Source organism: Plecotus auritus (assembly GCF_963455305.1).
Source record: "Plecotus auritus genome assembly, chromosome: 7".
Taxonomy (NCBI): domain Eukaryota; kingdom Metazoa; phylum Chordata; class Mammalia; order Chiroptera; family Vespertilionidae; genus Plecotus; species Plecotus auritus.
In genome coordinates, this window is record NC_137774.1 from 94,600,793 (window position 1) to 94,626,668 (window position 25,876).

The 25,876-nt window shown below is 42.6% G+C and overlaps 1 protein-coding gene across 1 annotated transcript in view; it reads right to left on the reverse strand.

Moving 5' to 3' along the window:
• The window catches only part of ZSCAN25 (zinc finger and SCAN domain containing 25), a 70,468-nt gene that overhangs the window by 4,367 nt on the left and 40,225 nt on the right, over window positions 1-25,876 (reverse strand). The window contains exons 7-8 of the transcript XR_013961215.1: window positions 4,649-4,742; window positions 3,022-3,074 (exon numbers count right to left, since the gene is read on the reverse strand). The gene's annotated coding sequence lies outside the window, so the exon portion shown is untranslated. The remainder of the gene's footprint in view (window positions 1-3,021; window positions 3,075-4,648; window positions 4,743-25,876) is intronic.

Below are 25,876 nucleotides of genomic sequence, written 5' to 3' on the forward strand. Positions count from 1 at the left end.
TCGGTCGTTACAGACCCTGGGTTTTTATATATTAGGATACTAGAGGCCCAGTGCACAAATTTGTGCACGGCTGGGGTCCCTCTGTCTGGCCAGCAATTGAGGCCGATCAGGGCCAGCCAGCCTGGGGGAGGAACTGCAGGAGGTTGGCTGTGGGAGCACACTGACCACCAGGGGGTAGCTCCTGCGTTAAGCATTGTGCCCTGGTGGTCAGTGCACATCATAGTGATCAGTAAACCAGTCGTTCAGTCGACCGGTGATAATGGTCTCTTAGGCTTTTATATATATAGATATAAAAATGCATACAACATACTATTAGACAAAAAGTGTAGACATAGCCCTAGATGGTTTGGCTCAGTGGATAGAGCTTTGGCCCATAAAATGAGCAGTCCTGAGTTCATTTCTGCCCAGTGGCACATACCTAGGTTGCAGGCTCAATCCCTGGCCCTAGTCAGGGTGCATGCAAAGGTAACCAATTGATGTGTCTCTCTCACATCAATGTTTCCCCCTTTCTGTCTCTCTCCCTCCCTTCCAATCTCTAAAAATCAATGGAAAAATTCCTCAGAAAAAGAAAAGTGTAAACATACTGATCACAAATATGTAAAAATGTGTACCCAAATAATAATGACTTGGAATGCTCAAAAAGGTATAGTAGGAATATGAATGATTTCTTTGCCCTATTTTCTAAAATTTGTTTACAATTGCTTAAAGGAACTATTTTAACTATTAAAGAGAAGTCCTTGGTAGATTCAAGTTTAGAAATATTTAAAACAAAGGACAAAGAGAATAAAACATACAAAGGAGCGTGTACAATTTAGTTAAAAGTATTTTCTTTCCATTACTTATATTTATTGTATATGTGGGGTCCTAAGTGGGCCTTGGGCCCCATGTAGGAGTCATCACCCAGCAGCAGGACAAGCCACTTTTAACATACATACTACACAAAGCTGACTCTTTCTGTGATACATCCCAACCTGGCCATCTCCTGACTGGTTTACTATAAGTCGAATTACATGAGGTTTACTATAAGTTTAGTAACACTGTCCTCTAGCATTTTATTTTTTACTATAAATCATTTTCATTAACTAGAATATAATGGAAGATTTTCCACAAGTCTTACCTATTCTTTCTTTGACTCCTCAGAGGACTTTCAAACAGTTTTGTGATCCCATATAAAAATGGATGAGGACCACTGCACTTAATGTTGCCCATTTCCAAAAAATCTTCTGAATCTCAGAAGGTGTAAGTGGGTGTCAAATACATTTAGTCTTGAAGCAGTAATATAAGTAATTGTGGTGGCACTTAGATTGGTCAGATTGATTGACTATATTTCTTGGATGATTCCCTTCTCCCCATCGTGTTTTTCAAAAACACCTGAGTGGAGAGACACAAGGTTTTGGGTAACCCTTTACATTTATGACCTCACACCAGCCTTAGAGTTTGTTACAATACCAGGCAACATTCAGATTCTTGGGCCCCAGCCCTGATACTACGGATTTGGTGTTGCTGGGCCCTGAGTGTGTATTTTTAACATACTCTCCAAGGTGGTTCTTAGACACACTCAAGCATGAGAACCACTTTCTTTCTTTAGAGGACTCCATGCAGAGCTCACAAGTAGTCAATGTTGGGAGGGCAGTTGGAACTGGGCCAGGGTGACCCAGTGCAGTGTGTTCTTTCTACTCCATCACATAGCCTTTCTGGACCATGCCAACTCAGTAGAACCTTATGGGTTCTGAGGATTTGAAAGGGAATGAAACAGTACTGAGAAGCAAAGCCTTCTCCCCCTTGCTTCTAAACTCAAACACCACGTTACACCTCTCCTGCTGCTCTCACCATACCTCCAGCAGCTCCGAATGGGACAGCCGCTGCAACTGGCTGAGACCACTTTGAAAAATCCTTAAGTCCGTCAGCCCACCAGGAAGCAGTATGGTTTGGAAATATTCTATCTCTTCAAAGTCAGTATAATAGGGTAAATAAAGCAATACTTGTATAAACTAAACTTCTATTGAGAAGTCTTGGCTTAAACATTTTTTAAAACCCAAACTCCAAACTTGTGGAGGAAGTAAAAACAAAGCCACGCAGATATGGTTTCCCATTCTGTTTACCTAGACCCACAGCCCTTTTTCAAAAGGATATAACAAATCCAAATTTAAAATTAAAGAGTTGGGCTAATTAGTTAATAGTCAATTATGGTCCAGCTGGTGTGGCTCAGTGGTTGAGCTTCAACCCATGCACCAAGAGCTGGTTAGTTCAATTCCCGGTCAGGGCACATGCCCGGTTGTGGCCTGATCCTCAGTAAGAGGTGTGCAGAAGGCAGCCAATTGATGATTCTCTCTCATCAATGTTTCTATCTCTCTATTCCTTTCCTTTCTTTTCTCTCTCTAAAATCAATAAAAACCAATTTTTAAAAAATAACATTATAAAACTATGGTTTATAATGTTTTTAAAGTCAATTATGTAGGAAATGGGTTATGATAAGAATATCTTAGAAGGGTCTGAAGTTGTGCATTTCATCCAATTAAAGGAGACCGAATGGAGGAAAAATAGAGAAGAGGGGAATAATGAGACACTGGACAGAAAGTGATGCCAGGAGTCCCTAGGCCAGTGGTCGGCAAACTCATTAGTCAACAGAGCCAAATAACAACAGTACGATTGAAATTTCTTTTGAGAGCCAAATTTTTTAAACTTAAACTTCTTCTAATGCCACTTCTTCAAAATAGACTCGCCCAGGCCATGGTATTTTGTGGAAGAGCTACACTCAAGGGGCCAAAGAGCCGCATGTGGCTTGCGAGCCGCAGTTTGCCGACCACTGCCCTAGGCCATCAAAGTCAGGAGAGTATGATAACCTGCAACTCCCTATCTTGATTCAGAATGCAGACCTGGACACCTGGTGACATCTGGGGTCCTGGTAGGACAAGCCTCCAAAAGCTTTACAATAGGCTGTGAGCTGAGATTGTCCTCCACACCAGGGGAGCCCTCATCATAACAGCAAGTCTATCCAATGGGAGTTTCCCCAGTACTCACCCCCACATGTTTCCATACTTTTTAAAACAGTCCATGTCAAAATCCCATAACCCCTGTAAGGAGAAACAAAATTAGATTATTAATCTAAATGTACTGAACTCTACCTCTAAAATCTCATAACCCCAAAATTATTACCTCCATAGACACTCCAGAAGTGAAGCTGAGAGAGAGTAAGAGTGACTTGCACACTCTTTGACCTCCTGGTCAAGCATCCTTTTCATTTATCTCATGAGTCCTCTCTAGAATCCTAGCAGAACTAAGAAGTTTAAGACACCAGGGACCTCTTTTAGTCTAGCAGATTTAAACACGTCTAAGGTATATTTGCTGAATGAGAAGTGACTGAATGAATGACAAAGTGACTCACTCTCCAATTTTCCAGTTCAAATTGGAAAAGATGGGGTGATGTCACCAAGGACAGAGCAAATTAAAATACCTTCTCTGTGTTTTCACTTCTATAATTAAAAAACACATCTTCTTGAGGCTAAGTTTCAGTTTTGATATTTTATGTTTTAATTATGCAAAGGAAGTTCCAGAAATGTGGGTCTTGGGGTGCAACTTCAAGGAGTTGATCTGGGAAAGGTAGAAAGGAAATTGCCTTTTCAGAGGCAAAAAGAATGGGATTTCCTGAACTAAATAACGCCCTGAAGAACTCAGCTTGGAAAATTAGAATCTGAGAATCTGGTCTACAGGAAACAAAATCTGATGCAGAATGCAGTTTGCATGTAAGGCTCTGCCTGCTGGCTTTATGGACATGAGCTCGTAACCTTCCATGTAGGGGTCAAGCCCTGGGCAAAGCATCAGGGCTAGATCAACCACAAACACTTTGCCAAAATTCACAATCCTTGTGTCACTGAGGTCATTCTATTCAGATAAAATAAATGTTCAATAATTTTGTCCAAACATCTCCTTTCTAGTGATTTTGTGTTAGCAAATATCTGAAGTTCATGGATAAACACCATCTTACCTCAATTATACCCACTCCCTCTCAGACGCAGCCACAGGGTGCCTCCTTTGAGGGCAGACAAGTAGAGCAGACAGCTCTTGTTCCATCTCTCAAATCCCCCAAAGACATCATGGGGAGCAAATGGTAACTTAGGGCCATGGGAATAACTGCAGGGATTTATCTGTTCTTTAGAGAATTCAAGTGTTTATGTGCAAATTACCTGATGGTGACTACCTGGGCTGCCTAATTCACTGAAGTTTCAAAGCTACCCAAGAGGAATCTAGAGAAGGCTACCTAGAGTGTATCCTGTGAACAGGGAAGTCTGACTCTAGCACATCTGACTTCATGGGGCACGACCAGGCATCCCTTCATGCTTTTCTCCTAATCCTAAGTATGATTATGTCTTCCTGGAATCTGCACCTCGCAGAAAGAAAATGCTCCTACGATGCTCACAAGTTAGGACAAGGCGTGTGCTGAATCAACTGAGCTCTGCTGCCCCTCTGAGCCAACCCCTGAGGCTCCTGACAGCTGACACAGAGCCTGGGGTAAACCTGGCCCTGCACAGGGCAGGGCCTATGATGCCCTTTCTAGAAACTTCCTCCTGAGCAAGGCCCTTTTACTAGGGGACTCAGCTGCAATTTCAGAACCATATGAAGCAAAAGAGGAAGCCCAAACAGCACTCACTTTACGGTAGGCCAGGGCAGTTCCCACAAAAGGTAGGGGTGTCGGCCCAGGAATTCCCAGCTTCTTAAAAAGTCCATGTGTATAAGTCCCATATCTGTAAAGTGAAAGAGAAAGCCAGGTTACAGGGATTATGGATCAGGTCCTGGGGCTGGAACAGTCAAGCTAGGGAATGAACATGTAGGTGATAAGTGTAACAACTCCCACAGCAATAATTACATTCACTCATCACCTCTCTTCCCACTTCCGCTGTGAGATTCAGAGAAAGCGATAGTGATTAGATAAAATCAGTTGAACTTTTCACGGACCCAATCCCAGAATGAATACTTGATAAATGTTTCCAAATGAGAGTGCTCCTAAGAGGCTGAGGCTGGAATGTTTTCCAGGAGACACTCATGGCTATATAGTAAGTTTGTTTGTTCATAATGTTGGAGATTTAATTCTAGGTAGAAAAAGGGAAAATAATTTCTGCTCCAATGATGATATTTTGCTTAACTTCATCCCCTCAGTAACTGAGAGTTACTGCAAGCCTACCGAGACATTGTTCTTACAGTTTGCTCAGTCACATTTATGCTTTTTCTTCCCCCTATGCCCTGACCCTGTTTTAAGTTCTGATTCTTCTTAAATATATCATCATAAAGAGGCCTTAGAATAGCCACAGTGTACTTATTTCTATAGAAATAAAACTGTGTTCAGGGATTTCACTGGCATCACAGAAATGTGAGTGCTTTCAGCTACACCCAAGTCTCTGTTGTCAGGCAATTTGGTTGACTTGAGCTCTAGAGAAGGGTGATTGACCCATATGTTTCCTGAATGAAACTGTATAAAGGAACCTATGAGTAAAGACTCAGTTTCCAGGACATTCTTCCCCTCGCTGCATTTGTTTCTTCACCCTGTGATGCTCACCTGCTAAGCACAGTGCCAGGATCACTCATTTTATCAAGATGGCCAGTCAGAAAGCAGTTAGTTTACTGATTCTGTGTCAACTACCTCAAAATCCCATTGAGGCCGGTGCTTACTATGGTAGGCCTGCCTGCATTTGATCTTTCATGTGTCATGTGTGGAGTTTCACAACTGAGATTCTGAATCCTTGCAAGCCTTCCCACTCCAGTATTACTGAGAGATGCAAGAGTGGAGGATGAAGAGAGGCTGAGGAAAGAGGCTGCTGGCAACCATTTTAAGGATGAAGTTGCTAGGCCTACAAGTCTCACCTCATAAAGGCAAATTAGAAAAGTATGGCTGAAAAGTAGGCTCTGTATAATGGTTCAACATGCCCTATAAGCACTTTCAGCTAAAAGAGGGCCTTCCAAACTTCAGTACCTTCCTGTTGACAGTAAAAGATGTGCTATACAACACAAAATAAGTATCCATGAAATGTTCCAGAAAGTCAAATTCAAATCTTGTTGCCTCTTCTTTGGAGGTTAACCTTTAAGAAAGTATAGATTTCTAACATTGTGTATAATTTTCATGATTCCAATGCATGAAAATTCATGCGCTGGAGGGGGGGTCCCTCAGCCTGGCGTGCCCCCTCTCACAGTCTGGGAGCCCTCAGGGGTGGGAGGCGACCCGGCGATCAGGGGAAGGTGATGCCCCCATCACACCTCTGCTGCTGCCACTGCCGGCAGCACAAGCCTCAGCTGGCCCTGGTTACCTGAGCCTCAGGTAGCCCTGGGCAGCTGGGCAGCTGCCATCCAAGGCTTGCCTGCGCCTCGGGCCAGCCCTGGGCGGCTGGGGGTCTGAGGGCACTGGGGGACTCCAAAGGCAGGCATACGGAGCGGCCGGACCCACCTGAGGGCGGGCCTGGCCGTGCTGCATGCCTGCTGCCCCGGCAGAGCCAAGGGGACTGGGTGCTGCCATCCTGTGACTGTCAATATTTGAGGGCGTGGCAGTCAATTAGCATATTCCCTCCTTATCGGCTGTGGGCACCACCATCTTTGTGAGGATGTGACAGTCAATTAGCATATTCCCTCTTTATTAGATAGGATAACATTGGATAAAAAAAACTAAAAAACATTGCATAAAAGGACCTGTGATGAAGGACAGCAGAGGTACTTCAGTCAAACCCAAATAGGTATTTGGATACCTTCCTCCAGAAAGTTGGTGCAATTATGTGCACTTACTTCAAAACCTGGGGTACCCTTGGTTAGTCCCACCCGAGTCCCTTCCTTTGCCATCACAGTCATGGCAAATCAATTAAACCCATTTCTGCTTCTGAACTTTCAGCATGTTACATGAACTCTCAAGTGAGGCCAAACAATTGAATGAATGTGTCAGCAACATTGATCCCACTGAGTGATCTGGTCTAGAGTCTAAACTCACATGGTTCCATAACAAGGCATTGGATGGGCTGGGTGAATTCCTTGGTTTCTTTCCAACTTCCCTCTTTTTGGTAGAGAAATGCTGCTTTGGATGCAAAGAAAGGGGCTAACAATAAAACCAATCATTTTTATTGCATTTACATCGTGTTGCCATAAGAGGGCACTGTCTATTCTATAGCTACTGACTCATGGCTGTACCAGTGTTTTCTAAGGCTACAGTGTTGTTTATCCAGTGGTGCCAGTATCTAGTGACTGACCCATTGCCACACAGACCACACAGTGTGACTTCGATGGTGTCCTATCCCCAGATTTCAAGCAGGTGAGATGCCTACATTGTTGCCCTCTTAATGACCTCTTGCAGGACCAGGACCTGGAGTATCTGGGAAAAATATTCTCCCAAACCATCCAGAATGCCTCTCTTATCATCACTGGCTCACAATCTCGCTTACTCACCTGAACTGTGAGATTAAAATAACTGGTTAGGCAAGTATATTTTAAAACATATATATAATCTATGTTATAGAAGTACATATTTGTACAATGGACTCATATTCCTGACATCATTCTAGTAGGGTGAAGTTATTTACACACTTTTGTGGACATAAATCTGAACCAACAGCCTCTTTTATCCTACAGAAAGAACATGCTGGAAATAGTCTTATTTCAGAAAAAAAAATCTAATATTAAATAGAATTAAACATTATCAATTAATTTTAAAATTTTTATCAGAGAGAAAATATGTTGCCGCAATAAACTGTATTTATAATATTTCTTTCATATAATTGAAACAAAGTATATATTTTCTATGTTCATGTCATCAAGATTTCCTACTCCTTATGAAAGTGAAATTGAGATAGAGGTCAAATGGGACATAGAAGGGGTCAGTTCTTCCCTACCCACATGTCCAAAATGACTCCTCCCCCAACCTGTTTCATGATGCCAGGAATCTCATGCTTGAAAGGAATTCCTCTGCTAGATGGTTTGATTCATCCTCCTGCACTGTAACTTAATGGGGGAAAAAACTTAAACCCAAATTTGCTTTTGGGCTCGTGCCTCTGCAGGCAGTTAGCAGATTTCATATTGGGAGAAATAAATCTCTATAATGATGCCAACCCTCCCCAAAGACTAGAAAAAAAAGGTGAAAGAAAAAAATACAGTTTCAAGATTTCTGTTAAATTCCTTCTGCTCTAAAGTTTTCTCAGTTAGGGGTAATAGTTCTGGCCAATTACAAGGTGTGGAAATTGAGTATTAGGAGGGGAATTCTAGGGGAGAGAAAGAATAGAGGAAAGGGCTAGTCTGAAGAGAAGGGGGGAGTCTCCAGCCCCCCTGAAGTCTGGGGTGCACCGTCGTACATGGTGTAAATTATCCCAGGCAGTGGGAGGGAGGGGTGCAGGAACAAACCTAGTTACACAAGGGCCATTCCTTATACACATCTCTAGCAGCAGACACAGAACTGGAAAGGTGAAGATAGTGAGACAAACCCCAGGCCGCTCCCTCCTGCCTCCAGGATCCCTGGAGCTGGGAAAGGGGCAAGGACAGAAGCCAGTTGTTTTTAATCTGCCTCAGCTGAATTCTGGTTAATTAATCTAGGTTTACCCAAACTGTCAATCAATTAGAAAATCACCCCCAGGAGCAAGTAATGTCCCCAAACACTCAGAAATTGAGAGTTGGAGGCAAATGGGACATAACTCTTTCAACAGATCAGGGTAAGAGCAATAATAATCCCTTTGGTGTTTGTAGCCTCCACCGTTTAAGCAACTTCCCCTGTTGGATCTTTAAAACAGATAAGGCAGAGGGGGGCCTGATGAGCTCCCAAAGGCCATGATTACAGAGACCATGAGCCTGGACAGTAACTCACAGATAAAGGAGCACCAGGCTGGTAGCCAGAAGGACCCAGTTTCTGTGGAAAAGCTAGGGATCAGGTCCATGGCCACTTTCGTTGGAGGTTCTCTCCTCTTGAGTTTTCCTGTCAACAAGCTTTGTGTGTTACGCTTTGCCAGCCAGCCTGTGCGCGCATTTGAGGCTTTCTTCCCCTCCCAGCTGTGATTCAGCCTAACTGGAACCTTTACAGCTGAGAAAGTGTGCAAGGCTAGAGCAGCAAGCACTTAAAGGGCCCTCTGTGCTCCAACTGCAGATGCCCACTCCACCTTGAAAGTTGGCAAAGCATCATGGAAACTCCCACTTTGACCACCCTTGAGTTTATATTCTGTGGGAAATCAATGAACAACTCACTCCGTTTTATCAGTAAGTCCAAATGTTACAGAAAACTCAAGTAAAGTCACTGGTCTTAAATCTTTAAACTGCCCTTGACTCCATGGCTGCCTGCACTAAAAAATACTTGAAATCCTTCAAACAATCTAGGTCTACAGATCTTTACCCATGCAGTTGTCTTCCCTGGTGCCCCCTTGATGACTCCTACTCACCCTTCAAAACCTAGCTCAGACAAATTCTGCTCTGTTAACGTCTTCATAGCCAATGTCCCTGAACAGATACAACCACTTTTTCCTCTTGGTAACTTCTAGTCTCTATTATTGTCCTCTATCCTCTGGCACCATTGTTGGTCTCCACACCAAGTTCCCTTATCAAATTGAGGTCTTATGAAGGGCACAGTCTGATATTAATCACCATTATGTCACTAGTCCCTAGCAAAACACTTTACGCATAGTTTGTATTAAGAAATGTTGGCAGAAACCAAGATGGCAGCATAGGTAAACACCTAAACTGCTGCCTCACACAACAATTTTAAATTACAACTAAAAGACAAAACGGACATCATCCAGAACCACAGGAAGGCTGGCTGAGTGAAAATTCTAAAACTAGAAGGAAAGAGAAAAGCACACTGAGACTCAGAGGAGCTACAGGAGGCAGAGGTACTGAGATGCGTGCATGGAGAGGACTGGCAACTGAGTGCGCGGCTGGCTTTCTCAAGCAGGAAAGAGACAAAAGCTCCTGACTGCTGAACTCCAGTTCCAGGTGGGACTCTGGGGACCCAGACTCATACGGGGTGAAACTGGACTGTCAGGAAAGAGAAAAGCACACTGAGACTCAGAGGAACTGCGGAAGGCAGAGGTACTGAGGCGTGCATGCACAGAGAGGGTGGGCAACTGAGTATGTGGCTGGCTTTCTCAAGCGGGAGAGAGACAAAGCTCCCTACTGCACTGAACTCCAGTTCCGGGCGAAACTCTGGGGACCCAGACTCATTCGGGGAGAAACTGGACTGTCTGTCAGTGGGCGGAACTCGAGGGCGGCTGTCTCTCAGAGGTGCTTGCAGTAATTACCATGGGACACTGAGACACAGGGGCCTATTAGGGCAGGGCTGATGGGAAATGAATGCTGTCTGCTCCACCCTGAGACTCCATCCCATCCAAGCTGAGCACAGAGACTTTTGCAAGTCTAGTCTCATAAGGGTGTCTCCAGCACAGATGTTCTCCCAGTGTAGACACAGCTGATCCTCACAGCCAATTGGCCTGGAGATCAATTCCTCCCAGTGATACCAACAACAATCAAGACTTAACTACAACAAGACTGCACACAGCCCACAAAGGGGTGCACCAAGAGTGTCCACCTCAGGTAACTGGAGAGGCTGAGCCACTGGGCCCTATAGGACACCTAGCACACAAAGCCACTCTATCAACTCAGGGAAGCAGCCAAAATGCGTAGACAAAGAAACAGATCACAAATGAAAGAAATGGAGGAAAGCAAACGACTGAATATAGAGTTCAAAACCACGGTTATAAGATTTTTCAAGAATTTTCTAGAAAAGGCCGATAAATTTAGCGAGACCCTCAAGGATATGAAAAAGGACCAACTAGAAATTAAGCATACACTGACTGAAATAAAAAATATTATACAGAGATCTAACAGCAGACTAGAGGATCGCAAGAATCAAGTCAAAGATTTGAATTACAAAGAAGCAAAAAACACTCAACTGGAAAAGCAAAAAGAAAAAAAGAATCCAAAAATATGAAGATAGTGTAAGGAGCCTCTGGGACAACTTCAAGCGTACCAACATCCGAATTATGGGGGTGCCAGAAGAATAGAGAGAGCAAGATACTGAAAACCTATTTGAAGAATTAATCACAGAAAACTTCCCCCACCTGCTGAAAGAAATAAACTTACAAGTCCAGGAAGCACAGAGAACCCCAAACAAAAGAAATCCAAAGAGGACCACACCAAGACACATCATAATTAAAAAGCCAAGAGCAAAAGACAAAAAGAGAGAAACCAAGATGGCGGCATAGGTAAGCACCTAAACTGCTGCCTCACACAACAATTTCAAAACTACAACTAAAAGACAGAACGGACACCATCCAGAACCACAGGAAAGCTGGCTGAGTGAAAATTCTACAACTAGAAGGAAAGAGAAAAGCTCACAGAGAATTGGAGGTACGGCAAAGGGTCTTTGTGCGCGCAGAGAGGAAGGGCGGCTGAGAGCCTGGCTGACTTTCTCTGGCAGAAGGGGGAAGGAAGCCCCCGACCGCACTGAACCCCAGTTCTGACTGCACTGAACCCCAGTTCCGGGCGAGCCCCTGGGGACCCACGCTCTTACTGGGGGAGTCTGGACTCTCGGGCGGAGACTCGGGAGCTGGGGAAGGCAGAAGTCTGAAGGCGCGCGCGTGCCAGTGCGCACAAAGGCTGTGGAGGTTGCCACAGGCTTTCCCTAGTGGAAGGGAGTCGGAGGCTCCTGACTTCACTGAGCCCCAGTTCTGACTGCACTGGACCCCAGTTCCGGGCGAGCCCCTGGGGACCCACGCTCTTGTGGGGGGAGTCTGGATTCTTGGGCGGAGACTCAGGAGCCGGGGAAGGCAGAGGTCTGAAGGCGCGCATGTGCGCGCAAGGGCAAGGCTGACTGGAAGCCAAGACTGAGACTCCACCCCATCCAAGCTGAGCACAGAGGCTATTGCAATTTGGCAAGTCTAATCCTATAAGGCTGTCTCCAGCACCGAACTTCTCCCAGCATAGACACAGCTGATCCTTACAGCCAACTGGCCTGGAGGTCAATTCTTCCCAGTGATACCAACAACAATCAAGACTTAATTACAACAAGGCTGTACACACAGGCCACAAAGGGGTGCACCAAGAGTGTCCACCTCAGGTTAACTGGGGAGGCAGACCCACTGGGCCATATTGGAAACCTAGCACACAAATCTACCGTACCAACTCAGGGAAGCAGTGAAAATGTGGCGTCAAAGAATCAGATCACAAATGAAAGAAATGGAGGAAAACAAACAACTGGATATAGAATTCAAAACCACAGTTATAAGGCTTTTCAAGAATATCCTAGAAAAGGCCGATAAATATAACGAGACCCTCGAAGATATGAAAAAGGACCAACTAGAAATTAAACATACACTGACTGAAATAAAAAATATTATACAGAGACCCAAAAACAGACTAGAGGAACACAAAAATCAAGTCAAAGAATTGAAATACAAAGAAGCAAAAAACACTTAACCGAAAAAGCAAAAAGCAAAAAAAAAAATCCAAAAAGTTGAAGATGGTGTAAGAAGACTCTGGGACAACTTCAAGCGTACCAACATCAGAATTATGGGGGTGCCAGAAGAAGAGAGAGAGCAAGATACTGAAAACCTATTTGAAGAAATAATGACCGAAAACTTCCCCCACCTGGTGAAAGAAATAGACTTACAAGTCCAGGAAGCACACAGAACCCCAAACAAAAGGAATTCAAAGAGGACCACACCAAGACACATCATAATTAAAATGCCAAGAGCAAAAGACAAAGAGAGAATATTAAAAGCAGCAAGAGAAAAACAGTTAGTTACCTACAAGGGAGCACCCATACGACTGTCAGCTGATTTCTCAACAGAAACTATGCAGGCCAGACGGGAGTGGCAAGAAATTTTCAATGAGATGAATAGCAAGAACCTACAACCAAGATTACTCTACCCAGCAAAGCTATCATTCAGAATTGAAGGGAAGATAAAGAGCTTCACAGATAAGAAAAAGCTAAAGGAGTTCATCACCACCAAACCAGTATTATATGAAATGCTGAAAGATATTCTTAAAGAAGAGGAAGAAGAAAAAAGTAAAGAGAAAAATTATGAACAACAAATACATATCTATCAACAAGTGAACCTAAAAATCAAGTGAATTAAAAACCTGAGGAACAGAATAATCTGGTGAATATAATAGAATCAGGGGCATAGAAAGGGAGTGGACTGATAATTCTCAGGGGGAAAGGGGTATGGAGGGTTCATGAAGAGACTGGACAAAAATCATACACCTATGGATGAGGACAGTGGGGGGGAGGTAAGGGCAGAAGGTGGGGTGGGAACTGGGTGGAGGGGAGCTATGGGGGGAAAAAGGAGAAACAATTGTAATAATCTGAATAAAGATTTATTTTTTTAAAAAAAAGACAAAAAGAGAATATTAAAAGCTGATTTCTCAACAGAAACTATGCAGGCCAGATGGGAGTGGCAAGAAATATTCAAAGTGATGAACAGCAAGAACCTACAACCAAGATTACTCTACCCAGCGAAGCTATCATTCAGAATTGAAGGGCAGATAAAGAGCTTCACAGATAAGAAAAAGCTAAAGGAGTTCATCACCACCAAACCAGTATTATATGAAATGCTGAAAGGTATTCTTTAAGAAGAGGAAGAAGAACAAAAAGGTAAAGATAAAAATTATGAACAACAAATACATATCTATCAATGAGTGAATCTAAAAATCAAGTGAATAAAAAAATCTGATGAACAGAATAAACTGGTGAATATAATAGAATCAGGGACATAGAAAGGGAGTGGACTGACAATTCTCGGGGGGAAAGGTGTGTGGGGGGTGAGGGAAGAGACTGGATAAAAATTGTACACCTATGGATGAGGACAGTGGGGGGTGTAAGGGCAGAGGATGGGGTGGGAACCAGGTGGAGGGGAACTATGAGGGAAAAAAGAGGAACAATTGTAATAATCTGAACAATAAAGACTTATTAAATTTTAAAAAAATGAGAAAGATGTTTAAAATGGTTCTATTTCAAGGTTCCAAAGTGACACTAATATAAGCATCCTCACATCCCATTCAGTGGGGTGTAAACTGTTACTCTCTTTCAGGAAAGCAGTTGGACAAAACTTATGAAGGTTCTTTAAAATCATTTTTGGCCCTGACTGGTTTGGCTCAGTGGATAGAGCGTCGGCCTGCGGACTGAAGGGTCCCGGGTTCGATTCCGGTCAAGGGCATGTACCTTGGTTGTGGGCACATCCCCAGTGGGAGGTGTGCAGGAGGCAGCTGATCGATGTTTCTCTCTCATCGATGTTTCTAACTCTCTATCCCTCTCCCTTACTCTCTGTAAAAAATCAATAAAATATATTTTTAAAAAAGAAAAAGAAAAAAGAAATGTCGGCAGAGTTGAGTTGGTAAAAGTGGTATTGCTGGGTCTTCTGCATGTCCTTTCCCTGTGGCTCTTTGGTGACCACTCCATCTTCCTGGATTATTAATGCAACAAGAGGGCCTGGCTGAGCCTCACTAATTATTATTGCACATTCAGGCTGATCCATCAGAATTTTGTTGACGAGGAGCTCCCAAAGGAGAGGCAGGACATGGATGAGATGGTAATGGTTACACCAAGCTTATCAATTCATCCTGCTTCCTGTCTACCCCCTCCCCCCAGAGGTCCTGCAATAGACAGGGAGTTAGATAAATTCATGACCAAAGAATGGCTCCCTGTCTCTGAAAAGACCACAAGTCCAAGACCAATGGGTGTGAAGAGGAGAACAGCAGCCAGATGGCTTCCACTGACATGACAAATGTCATACCTTAGACAATAATGACATGACAAAATGTCACACTATGGTCAGCACACATAGCATGCAAGACTTCAAAGAGATGAATGAGCTTTTTTTCTGGGACAAAGAGGGTCAGAGCAGATGGCTTCCTGCTTTGAGCAGTGGGGGATTTTTTTTTTTTTATGGGTGCTGAGGAGCTAATAGGAGACAACCTGTAATACTAGTCCATGTCACCTGATGGGAGAGATCCAAGTACGGTGCATCTGTAAATTCCACTTGCTCCTTACCATCACTCAGACCCATGTTCTGTGTCTGCTTGGCCTGAGAAACCATGAAGTATGTCAACAACAAAACCTTAAAGGTTTCCAAAAATCAAAGAAGCAGGAGACATTTAAGCTGTGTTTGTGCACTTCTTTCTCTCTTTATCCTTTCTCACTTTCAGCCCTTCTGCAGAAAGTGATACTCATCTATCACCAATTCTTTAGGTCCCTCTGGCCAAAAATTCTCCAGGGTTGCATAAAACTGGATTGAGTAAGTGGATGTCTCATTGGTAAAATGCGGAAAGTCCCAACTATCTCACCTACTTCCTTTTATTTATTTGGAAGCTTGTCACGCAGCCTGAAATTTCTACCATCACAGTTTGTCAACTTTGAATTAAGTTTTGCTCCAGGAGGCACCTGTTAAATTCCATAGCTCCCACTGGGAAGTGTACTGTATGAATACATTTATCCATCTGTGTATTGATTCAAGGCCAAGTGTGTGAATGTGATGTGTAGTTATATCACCAGGCTGTGGGCTACAAGCCATTTAATCCCCATCCTTGAGAGGATTCTCCCAGTGGAGGGAGAAAGACAAATAAATGTATTCAGAATGTGGCATACCCCTGGAATCTCTGAGATTATAGAGCCGTACAGACAGGTAAGAAGAAGGGGCTGCAAGCTGGAATATTTATAAAGGACAAACATGAGAGGTTGGAAGATGATCCGGAGGAAAAGTAGAATTAATATATTACCTCAATGTACAGTTTAAGAAGTTCTTTCATGTCTCTCTTAATTGACCCTCACAACAACCCTGTGAGATAAGTAACGTTGTATTATTTAAATTCCCACTTTACAAATGTGGAAACAAAAGCTCAGAATGGAGGAGAGTCTTTCCCAAGAAATTAAACTATGAATCCAGGGCATGGAGCCAGGTCTTGTGATTCCAAATTGGACAGTGGCATGCTGACTCCAATTCCAGGGGCCTCCTGAAATAACTTAGCAAATTACATGGAATGACCTTTCCTTCCACACCGCCCAGCACACTTTCACTGTAGTTGCAAAAATAGTACAGAGCTGGTTGTAACCCAAAAATGATATGCACGTGCTTATATCCATTACTAAGTTGTGTTTTCACTGAACTGGTCTCAGCAGAAGAAAGATGTTGCAAATAATTCTGACATGTCACAATCAAAATTTTTTAGGTTTCCAGGAAAGCAGAATGTAAAAGTTGACAAAACCAATGAATGAAAGGTAGGCAAATTTCAGAAGACCACGTGGAAGGGAATTAATAAATAGGAAGTGTTAAAAGAAACAAAAGATAATCATCTCAGAATATGTTGCAAAAGGGGATAAAGCTTGTACGGTCTAACCTAATGGTTGATATAACCTCCTAAAGTGTTTTGTCTGACACTTGGCTGGTCTCATCCAGGAAATCCTCTACGAGGCCACCAGCAGAGCCTTGTAAAACTTGGAGCTTGTAACATTTCTCTCTTGCTCAAATCCACCAACAGCTCCCATCATCCACAAGATAAAATTTAAATGCCTCAAGAAATAAAAAATATAATAAAAAAATATAGCATTCCATAGAAATGTAGGAAAGTAGAGTTAACTAATTCACTCCAAAAGAGCAATAAAGAGATGGAAAATGAAAGACAAAAAAAAAAAATCTAATCATTCTAGAAGTTTTATCATCTGTCCAGTAGGGGTATCAGAACAAAATAATAGAAAAAATAAAACTAATAATTAAAGAAAATTTCTCAGAGTCAAAGGGTGGGAATCCCTAGATTACAAGGCCAATATACAGCACTGCCCAAAATAGTAGCCCCTAGTCACATGGCTGGCCAAATTTAAGTAAAAATTAATTAAAATTAAATGAAATCAGAAACATAGTTCCTCAGTGTTCAAGAGCCTCATATGGCTGGTGGCTACCATATTGGACAATAGAGATAGAGAACATTTGCATCATTGCAGAAAGGTCCATTGAACAACTCTGTCCTTGAATAATGGATGGAATCAGGGTACCAAGTCACATCATAATAAAAGGTCAGAACAACAGGGACAAAAAGAAGATTCCCAAAAGCTTGAGGAAAGGGTAGGGGAGCAGAAAATAGGTCCCATACAAAGGCTTAAAATTTAGAAAGGCATTAAACTTCTCAACAGCAAAACTAGAAATAAGATTCTGTCTCTAAACTCAGAGAAATCTGGCCAGCCTAGAAACTATGCCCAAACTATCAACCTAGCATGAGGATACATATATTAGATGTAGTCAGACATGCAAGTTTAAAAAAAAAAAATTTTACAGCCAAAATTGGTTTGGCTCAGTGGATAGAGCATCGGCCTGCGGACTGAAAGGTCCCAGGTTCGATTCCGGTCAAGGGCACGTAACTTGGTTGCGGGCACATCCCCAGTAGGAGGTGTGCAGGAGGCAGCTGATCGATGTTTCTCTCTCATCGATGTTTCTAACTCTCTATCCCTCTTCCTTCCTCTCTGTAAAAAATCAATAAAATATAGAAAAATAAAAATAAAAATAAAAATAAATAAAAAAATTTACTCCTCTGTATCATTTCTCTGAAAGTTACAAGATAATTCCCTCTACTAAATGGATGGAGAAAAACAAGAAAGATAGGCAAGGGATCTGGGAACAGCTCATTCATCCCAGCTGAGAGGCCATGAAATGTCTGGGACAAGGCTGTGCAGAAGTTACCAAGAGCGAGCAGCCTAGACCAAAAGCAAAGAGAGAGCCCCTGAAGGGTCTGAACATGTGGAGAGGAGAGGAGAGTCATGCTTCTGGTAGATAATAAGGACAGAGAAAACTCACCAAATTACAAAAAGATACTATTCATTTCAAGGAAAATGAAAAGTTGTCAAGAACACAAATGGAAGCATAGAAATGTACATGGCTCAACTGTTAATAGTAAGTACTTAAGTCATATTGATGATGCAAACACCAAATAGAAATCAGATTCCTATTCCTCTTTTGAAAAGACGAGAAATGGGAATGAGACAAGGAGGATATTAGGAACCTAAATTCCCATCTTCCAGAGTAATCTAGAAGTAGGAGTCTAAGAATGTCATTTAATGACATGGCAGTAAACATCAGAAGAAACTAATAGTGAAGTTCAAAGTGAACTCTGGAGGGAAAAACTGAGTGGGGATCAGGTAGGGCAAAGTGCCACTACTTTTGTTATATATCTTATAGAACTCTTTTACATTTTAAAGCATGTATGTCTCTAAATCTGATTTTTAAAAAGAAAAATGTAAAAGCCTCAAATAAATGTCAGCTTCCTCTGGAGCAAAATGTTCCTTCTCTTCACTCCCAAAGCACCAGGCTAACCTCCCACCACGTTGAATCAGTCTGTTCTGCCCACTAAAATGGGAATGTCTCATCCCTGACACAGAGTAAGGTGCCGAAAATGTTTGTGGATCTAAATAGAAGCCTGGACAAGAGCCTCCCTGCTGACCTTGACTAGACATGTGTTTGAGTTCCAAATGAACCTCCTAATAGCAGATGTTAGAAAATCCCCAAAATGTTTGGCGGTATGACCTATGGCAGTGGTCGGCAAACTCATTAGTCAACAGAGCCAAATATCAACAGTACAACGATTGAAATTTCTTTTGAGAGCCAAATTTTTTAAACTTAAACTTCTTCTAACGCCACTTCTTCAAAATAGACTCACCCAGGCCGTGGTATTTTGTGGAAGAGCCACACTCAAGGGACCAAAGAGCCGCATGTGGCTCGCGAGCCGCAGTTTGCCAACCACGGACCTATGGGAATGGAAAAGTGGGCTTAGGATCCTCACCTCACCCTAGAACTTGCAGGCGACTGCTTTCTTCCCTGGTTCTACAGAGGGTCCTCAAGGGTCCGCTGCTGCATTTGTGGTTCTGTCAGGCTTGGGAGTCTTCCCTGCTGACCTGGGCCTTTCTCACTGGCACTCAGGCCCCAGCCCCACCCTCCACCCAGCCTTGATGAGAGTGCATGCTCACTGCTGTGGGGAGGTCCCCTTAGTCTTCCTGTGACTGCCACATGCAGGTCTATAGGCTGTCTCCTCAGATCCTATTACAGGCAGAATTGTGTCTCTTTCCCCGCCCCCTCCAAAATCCTTATGTTGAAGTCCCAACTCCTAGTACCTCAGAATATGACTGCAGTTGGAGAAAGAGCCTTTAAAGCAGGAATTAAGGTTAAGTGAGGTCATATGGGTGGGAACTAACACAATAGGACTGGCATCCTTATAAGAAGAGGCAATTAGTACACAGACAGATACAGAGGGGAGACCATGTGAAGAAACTGGGAGAAAACAGCCATCTGCAAGCCAATCAGAGATCTCAGAAGGAATCAGCCTTCTGACACCTTGATCTTGACTTCAATCCTCCGAACTAACTTGAATAGCCTGCATGCATGCCCCCCACACCACACAGAGATAAAGATATGTAGTTTGTTTCTTTCAAGGTAGTTAGTTTCTTTCGAATTGCAAAGAGCAGATATATGCTTAGGTGACCTTAGATGACCTTAGGCAATAAAAGTTTATTTCAAGGATACATGAAAATATTAAGAGGCAGAGATGATCAATTATATTGGAAAAGATGTCTCTGGTTCAAGTAATAGATAAATGATGAATTAAGCAACAACAAAGACATTTAATTATTTCCCAAAATAAGGATTATGTAGGTAGTGCCAGGATTGGTGCAACGATGTCATAAAAAACAAAACTCTTTTACTCTTTCAACTGTTATCCTCAGAGTATCTCCCCTATGGCTGCAAGATGACTGCTGCAGCTCTGAGTATCACATCTTCATAAGAAAATGGGAAAACACAGGAAGGGGAGGTGGGGGTACAAGGAGTTCTCTCCCCACACACTTCTCATCATGGTTTTCACAGAGCACTTCAAAGATTTTTCTTTATGTCCATGGGCTAGAACTGGGTCACATGTCTACTCCTGGACAAATCACTGGCAAAGGGGACGATGGTAACACTTGGTTTTGACCCCTATTGACCTTGTCACTCAAATGAAATTTCTGTTGTTTTAAGCCACGCAGATAGTGGTAAGTTGCTATGGCAGCCCTAGGACACTAACATATGTGACATTCAAACATGCTGTGGCAAAAAAGGGGGGTGGCGCTCAAGCAAGAAGCACTTCTAGTGGGCATCTTCTGAAATTCCTCCTAGAGTTAAGTCATCAGAGAGCCACAGCACTTAAGTGAGAGGCATGCTTGTCATCTCGGAAAGTGCCAGCTCATTACAAAAGAGCTCCAAATAATGGGAACAACTGCAGGTGAGGTAAGCAGCATGATTCACAAGTCATATTAGCAAACAGGAAAAGAAGAAAGAAGGCAGGGAAAGCCCTGGGGGATCACAAGGGGAGTGGACATACAAGAAGTCATGCATTCAATAAGCATTTCTCAGACACCTGCTCTTGCCTAACACAGCCTTGAGAACTTTCAAGTGGAATAATCAAAAAAAAGTCTTTCCCTGTAAGAACTCAAAATCTAGTTAAAAAGATATGAATTGATTAATTTGATTAATTGTAATTTAAAACTAGAAAAGATATTATAAGACAGTACATTTTTATCCAGATTCCTTCATTCATAAAAAAAAATATTTAAGTGCCTATTCTTTACCATTCTCTGCTTTTGGCATTTGAGGTACAACATGATCAACAAAGTTTCTACTCTTAGAGAATTTGCATTCTGAAGTATAGTAATCCCTCCTTTGGAAAACTGCTGTTTGAAACTGCTGTTTGAACTACTCTGTTATTCTTAGTCTCTTATTCTGTAGGTCAACTCTGTTATTTTTAGACTGTAAAATAACTTTGTTTTTTGCTTGAATAGAAAAGATAAACTTAATTATCTGACCTTGCAAGCTAGCCATCTAACTGATATGCTGATAATGATGCCAGGTGTCTGTATAGATATGATACTCAAGGTTACAGGTGTTTGTTAGATATGATATGTACTCAAGGTTACAAATTGTCTGAAAAAAATAGCTTACACAAGGACCTAAAAAAGATATAAAAAGAGAATGCTTCCTCCTTTGGGTGTTCAGAATTTGACAGAAGTAATCTGCTCTGAACCTGCATGCAATAAAGATGTCTCCTAGGGGAGAAACCAAGATGGCGGCATAGGTAAACACCTAAACTGCTGCCTAGCACAACAATTTCAAAACTACAACTAAAAGACAGAACGGACACCATCCAGAACCACAGGAAAGTAGGCTGAATGAAAATTCTACAACTAGAAGGAAGGAGAAAAGCTCACAGAGAATTGGAGGTACGGCAAAGGGGCTTTGTGCGCGCAGAGAGGAAGGGCGGCTGAGAGCCTGGCTGACTTTCTCTGGCGGAAGAAGGAAGGAAGCCTCCGACCGCACTGAACCCCAGTTCTGACTGCACTGAACCCCAGTTCCAGGCGAGCCCCTGGGGACCCACGCTCTTGTGGGGGGAGTCTGGACTCTCGGGCGGAGACTCGAGCTGGGGAAGGCGGAGGACTGAAAGTGCGCACGCGCGCCCGCGCCGGTGCGCACAAGGGCTGCGGAGGTTGCCGCGGGCTTTCCCTGGTGGAGGGGAGTCAGAGGCTCCTGACGGCACTGTGCCCCAGTTCTGACTGCAGTGAACCCCGGTTCCAGGCGAGCCCCTGGGGACCCACGCTCTTGTGGGGGGAGTCTGGACTCTCAGGCGGAGACTCGAGCTGGGGAAGGCGGAGGACTGAAAGCGCAAGTGCGCGCAGGGGCGGGGCTGACAGGAAGCCAAGACTGAGGCTCCACCCCATCCAAGCTGAGCACAGAGGCTATTGCAGTTTGGCAAGTCTAATCCTATAGGGCTGTCTCCAGCATAGACACAGCTGATCCTTACAGCCAACTGACCCGGAGGTCAATTCTTCCCAGTGATACCAACAACAATAAAGACTTAATTACAACAAGGCTGTACACACAGGCCACAAAGGGGTGCACCAAGAGTGTCCACCTCAGGTTAACTGGGGAAGCAGACCCACTGGGCCATATTGGAAACCTAGCACAAATATCTACCTTACCAACTCAGGGAATCAGTAAAAATGCGGGGTCAAAGAATCAGATCACAAACGAAAGAAATGGAGGAAAACAAACGACTGGATATAGAATTCAAAACCACCGTTATAAGACTTTTTAAGAATATCCTAGAAAAGGCCGATAAATATAACGAGACCCTCGAAGATATGAAAAAGGACCAACTAGAAATTAAACATACACTGACTGAAATAAAAAATATTATACAGAGACCCAGAAACAGAATAGAGGAACACAAGAATCAAGTCAAAGAAGTGAAATACAAAGAAGCAAAAAACACTCAACCGAAAAAGCAAAAAGCAAAAAAAAAAATCCAAAAAGTTGAAGATAATGTAAGAAGACTCTGGGACAACTTCAAGCGTACCAACATCAGAATTATGGGGGTGCCAGAAGAAGAGAGAGAGCAAGATACTGAAAACCTATTTGAAGAAATAATGACCGAAAACTTCCCCCACCTGGTGAAAGACATAGACTTACAAGTCCAGGAAGCCCACAGAACCCCAAACAAAAGGAATCCAAAGAGGACCACACCAAGACACATCATAATTAAAATGCCAAGAGCAAAAGACAAAGAGAGAATATTAAAAGCAGCAAGAGAAAAACAGTTAGTTACCTACAAGGGAGCACCCATACGACTGTCAGCTGACTTCTCAACAGAAACTATGCAGGCCAGACGGGAGTGGCAAGAAATTTTCAATGTGATGAATAGCAAGAACCTACAACCAAGATTACTCTACCCAGCAAAGCTATCATTCAGAATTGAAGGGCAGATAAAGAGCTTCACAGATAGGAAAAAGCTGAAGGAGTTCATCACCACCAAACCAGTATTATATGAAATGCTGAAAGGTATTCTTAAAGAAGAGGAAGAAGAAAAAAGTAAAGAGAAAAATTATGAACAACAAATACATATCTATCAACAAGCGAACCTAAAAATCAAGTGAATTAAAAACCTGAGGAGCAGAATAATCTGGTGAATATAATAGAATCAGGGGCATAGAAAGGGAGTGGACTGATAATTCTCAGGGGGAAAGGGGTATGGGGGGTTCATGAAGAGAATGGACAAAAATCATACACCTTTGGATGAGGACAGTGGGGGGGAGGTAAGGGCAGAAGGTGGGGTGGGAAAGGGGTGGAGGGGAGCTATGGGGGGAAAAAGGAGAAATAATTGTAATAATCTGAATAAAGATTTATTTAAAAAAAATAAAAATAAAATAAAATAAAAAGATGTCTCCTAACTAATTGGCTAATTAAGGCGTCTTGTCCAGCTCGCTGATTTGCGATATAACAATTCTAGAAGGAGGAGGTAGATCATAAACAAACAAGAAAATATATGTCACAGCAAAATGATAGGAAGTGAGGGAAGGTAGCTCAGAATGGTTGGTTGGCAAAAGTCTCCTAAGGAGGTGGTATTTGTGCTGAGTCTTGAATGACAAGAAAGTGCTCTGAGAGTGTGTAGTAAAGTGTTAACTCAACATGACTGAATTGTCCAAATGCTGCACATTCCATAGAAAGGATTGATCCTGACCAGCTCTAGGAAGATAACCTTTAAGTCTTTGGAATATGTTGCTTAATAAGAGTTTCTTTGAATACCTGGGGGCAATGGAACAAACCAGATAGTTTATGCCAACAATGTGAACTATGGTGGGGTCTTGGGCTATGCTGTATCAGTCTGACCTTTGGGGGATAGAGACTGAATAACTAAGGTCAGTCACATGGGCACTCAATAAAAAGCCTAGACATCAAGGCTCAAGTGAGCTTCCCTGATTGGCAAAATATCACACATACTGTTACATATCATTGATGAGAGATTAGGGCTGTCTGTATAAATCCATTGGGAGGGGAACACTGGAAGTTTTGGTCCTAGGTGCCTTTTACCTTTGCTGATTTTAATCTGTATCTTTTTGCTGTGATAAATCAAAAGCTTTACTGAATTCAGTGAGTCCTAGCAAATCACTAGACTTGAGTGTGGTCTTCAGTACATCTGATACAGAGAGAAACTGGAGGGAGAACATCCCATGCACAGAGAATAGCTTTTGCAAAACCCTGAGGTGATAATGCAAATTAGATTTAGCCAAGAATAACCAAGGGGTCTGCCCAGTTGCAAAATGATGTAGAGGAGAACTAAATCTAGAACTTAGGTCTCCTGACCCACAACCAGAGATTTTTCCCTGAAACTGCTTAAAATTGTAGAAATGGGGCAGGCTTAGAAGTCATACAGACATAATTTCTAATCTATCACATGAGGATATATTTTTTATTGATTTTAGAAAGAGGAAGAGAAAGGGAAAGGGGGGAGAGAAAGGAGGAGAGAGAGAGAAACATCAATTGGTTGCCTCCCATAAGAGCCCCAAGCAGGGATCGAACCCGCAACCTGGGTATGTGCCCTAGCTGGGAATCAAACCCACAACCTTTTGTTGTATGGGACAACACTCCAACCAACTGAGCCACACTGGTCAGGGCTGTTTTTTATTTCTCTGTCAAGCACCACTCCTGGCAAGAGCAAGAGAGGTTAGGAAGACATGCTTATCCAACTGAATGATAGTGAGGGTCTTTTATGTTCAGTGCTTGCCTCCTGGCCTGCCAAATGCTGATGCTGCCCTCACCTCCCATTCCAGAGCCTTCTTTGAGCCACTTCCAAAAGCCCAAAGCTGTCTCCATAGAATCCAGCACAGCTCTGGAGGTCAAAGTCCTTGCATGGAGATAACACAGAATTGCTAGTTTGAAACAGAGGGTACAGCTAGAGGATGAAAGACAGAGCAGTAATAAATAGGGCAGCAAGTGAGTCAGCACTCCAAGATATGCCAAAGGGTGAAGTCTGACCTTCTGGATCAGCTCTTTTCAAACAGAAGTGGAAAACAGATGTCAGAACATTACAATGCCAAAGGACAAGGCCTCCCATCAGTTTCATCCAGAACAGCTTTATAAATTGAGGCTGAGCATTCCTTCTAAGAATGTCAAGGGCCACAGAGAGTCTCTGAGTCACACAGTGACCTATGAACCTCCTATGCATGGAAGGCAGTTCAGATCAGACGTAAGATTATAGAGGAAATAAAGGCACGATTGGAATTGTATTATATTGGGAGGAAGTCATCTTGGGAGTTCAGACCCATGATCCCACTTCAATCTGCCATTCACTTATTTGACCATGGACAAGACCCTTTCACTCTTAACTTCCTGTCTGTAATATAGGGATGTTCCCAATGCCCAGGTCCTAGGTTTCTCTGAGCTAAGTTCAGAATTTCCAAAGTAGCAGACCTAGAAAATAGAGATAGAAGGCAGGGTGGTGGTTAAGATCAGTAGTCGATGGGATATGTTAGAACTCAAATCAACTCACCAATGACAACACTATTTGATATTTTCCTATAGCACTGCCTCCACTGGTATAATCCTTGTTGAATATTTAAAACAATGAGCTCAACTTGGCATGTTAATAGAATAAAAAGTGGAGTCACAAACCAAAATTATAATAAATATAGGATTTTATATTTGTTTATATATTTACATTTACTGGAGAACTTTATTTTTATATGGTTTTGAGTTACAGTGTAGAGGGGTGGAGAAGGAGAATTCATTTCTACCTGCCTGTTACAGTACTAAGGGAATGAATGTTACACAGCCCTTGCCTTCTTCCTGAGAGGTATTTGAAAATTTCTGGCTTCTGTTATTGCTAAAGTAACTTCATAAGCATTAGGTTTTATTGATTAAAGTCCTCAGATAATTTAATGGGTATGAACTTACTATGTTTCACTCAACTATCACAGGCTTTTTACTTTGGTGAATATAATTTTGGGACATGCAAGTAACAACCTTTTAAGTTCAACTTCATTGTATATATTCTGAGAGAACTGAAACTGCCACAGAAATCTTGACTTTTAGTG